The sequence below is a fragment of the Herpailurus yagouaroundi genome, unplaced genomic scaffold (genome assembly GCF_014898765.1).
Source record: "Herpailurus yagouaroundi ecotype Mexico unplaced genomic scaffold, PumYag 139, whole genome shotgun sequence".
NCBI lineage: Eukaryota > Metazoa > Chordata > Mammalia > Carnivora > Felidae > Herpailurus > Herpailurus yagouaroundi.
Genome location: NW_024412394.1, coordinates 15,645,195 through 15,647,859, shown reverse-complemented (window position 1 = coordinate 15,647,859; position 2,665 = coordinate 15,645,195). Strand labels below are relative to the sequence as shown.

The 2,665-nt window shown below is 42.9% G+C and overlaps 1 long non-coding RNA gene across 2 annotated transcripts in view; it reads right to left on the bottom strand.

Annotated features, from left to right (window-relative positions):
* Nucleotides 1–1,642: 1,642 nt before the first annotated feature.
* The window catches only part of LOC121029112 (uncharacterized), a 17,695-nt gene continuing 16,672 nt past the window's right edge, over nt 1,643–2,665 (bottom strand). For both annotated transcript variants that reach the window (XR_005789596.1, XR_005789595.1), the window contains exon 3: nt 1,643–1,764. This is a non-coding gene — a long non-coding RNA (uncharacterized LOC121029112). The remainder of the gene's footprint in view (nt 1,765–2,665) is intronic.

Below are 2,665 nucleotides of genomic sequence, written 5' to 3'. Positions count from 1 at the left end.
CCCCCCCCCCCCCCCCCCGCAAAAGCAGCTGGAGAGAAAGTAGAAAAGTGGAAACAGTCTCAGGGACTGAACTAAAAAGGGAAAAAGGAGAAAGGAGAGAGTTTAAATTCCATTAAGACTATAAACAGGGGGAGTGCAGAGTCTGAAACTCCGCAGCACAATACCTGGCGGTGCTCTGGTGGGAAGGGCGAATCCCAGCAGCAGAGTGCAGTCCGGGGTCTTCAGGCCAAATGGGGAGAGGCGGTTCCCCTGCTGGGAGGACACCTGGTAGAGGCTGTGTGGGTCCCCTAAAGGCAAGGCCCCAGTGGACCCAGGAGAACAACCACATTCACTGGTGCTGGAACAAAGTCGTTAAGGGTGAAACCTGGTGCCAGATATGTGTTGAGATTTTCCATAATCCCTGAAACACTGCTGCTACACTATCTCGCAAACTTTTTCTGGACCCGGCTGGCACCCGGTTGCAGTCTCTGGGCACCGGTAGCAGCACGGTCCTGCAAACATTCCTGAGTGCGGCAGGCACCCGGCCATTGCTCCATGAGACCCTCCTGCAGAGGGGCAGAATGGGTCAAAGTCGCAGTCCCTCAGAAGTAAGGGGCCGGGAAAAATAGCCGCATCTGAGACAAAACTCGGGAAAGAGGTGCTGCCTGGGGCTTGGTCACAGACCGTGTAAAAGCGGGAAGTGGATGGAAGCCGAAGACAAAGGACGGGTGCATGATTGCTGATCCAGGGGACAAAGTTCCCATACTAGACAACGGGTAGCTGGGTAACACCATTGTCTTACTCCCGCACATGCGCGTATGCACACACAAGCACCACAACCATCCACCCCAGTAAGCTAAGCACCGCCATCTAGTGGAGAACGGAGCCATTACACTAGCCCAACTAGGCCAACCTTACTCTTCAGGAACACAAGTCTCTCTGCCTGCTTAGTTTATGGACTATAAAGTGCTTCATAGTTTTACTCCCAGGGGAAAATGAAGTAATTTCAGTTGTATTTCAGTCTGTTGGCTGGTCCGTCTATTCACTTGTCTTTTTTTTTTTCTTTTTTATCTTTTTCATTTTGTTTCTTTTTGTGAATGCAGAAAGAGAAAAAATTCATTTTTATTTTCAATTTTTATTAAAAATATTTTTCTTTAATTTTTTTCTACTATATTTTTTACTGTTGTGAAAACTTTTTCAAATTCTATTTTACTTCCATCATTTCATTTTAGTCTACTTCAGTGTATTCATTTTTTCAAATTATGAAATGATTTCCTTTTTTTTTTTCTTGCTCCTTTTTTCTCTAATCTATCAAGCCCCTTTCAACACCCAGACCAAAACACACCTAGGATCTAGCATCATTTATTCGATTTTGTGTGTGTGTGTGTGTGTCTGTGTGTTTGTTTCTAATTTATTAATTTATAATTTTTTTAATTTTAATATTTTTTAATTTTAATTTTTTTTTACTGCATTAATTCCTTTTCTTTCTTCAAAATGACAAAATGAAGGAATTCACCCCAAATAGAAGAGTAGGAAGAAACGACATCCAGGGATTTAACCAACACAGATACTAGAAAGATGTCTGAAGCAGAATTTAGAATCACAATAATAAGAATACTAGCTGAAGTCGAAAATAGATTAGAATCCATTTCTGTGGAGATAAAAGTAGTAAAAGCTAGTCAAGATGAAATAAAAAATGCTGTGACTGAGCTGCAATTTCAAATGGAGGTCACGGAGGCAAGGATGGATGAGGCAGAACACAGAATCAGTGATACAGAGGACAAACTTGTGGAGAATAATGAAGCAGAAAAAAAGAGGGAGATTAAGGCAAAAGAGCACTATTTAAGAATTAGAGAAATCAATGACTCATTAACAAGGAACAACATCAGGGGCGTCTGGGTGGCTCAGTCGGTTAAGCATCCGACTTCAGCTCAGGTCACGATCTCACGGTCCGTGAGTCCGTGAGTTCGAGCCCCGCGTCGGGCTCTGGGTTGATGGCTCAGAGCCTGGAGCCTCCTTCCGATTCTGTGTCTCCCTCTCTCTCTGCCCCTCCCCGTTCATGCTGTGTCTCTCTCTGTCTCAAAAATAAATAAACGTTAAAAAAATTTTTTTTTAAAAAAAGGAACATCAGAACCATAGGAGTCCCAGAAGAGGAAGAGAGAGAAATAGGGGTAGTAGTGTTATGTGAGCAAATCGTAGAAGAAAACTTTCCTAACCCAGGGAAAGACACAGACATCAAATTCCAGGAAGCACAGAGGACTCCCATTAGATTCAACAAAAACCAACCACCAACAAAGCATGTCATAGTCAAATTCACAAAATACCGAGGCAAGTAGAGAATCATGAAAGCAGCAAGGGAAAAAAAGTCCCTAACCTACAAGGGAAGACAGATCAGGTTTGCAGCACACCTATCCACAGAAACTTGGCAGGCCAGAAAGGAGTGGCAGGATATATTCAGTGTGCTGAATCATAAAAATATGCAGCCAAGAGTTCTTTATCCAGCAAGGCTGTCATTCAAAATAGGAAGAGAGATGAACAGTTTCCCAGACAAACAAAAACGAAAGGAGTTTGTGACCACTAAACCAGCCCTGCAAGAAATTTTAAGGGGGACTCTCTGAGGGGAGAAAAGATGAAAACACATGCGTGTGCACACACACACAACACACAAATAAAAAAAAAAAAAAAA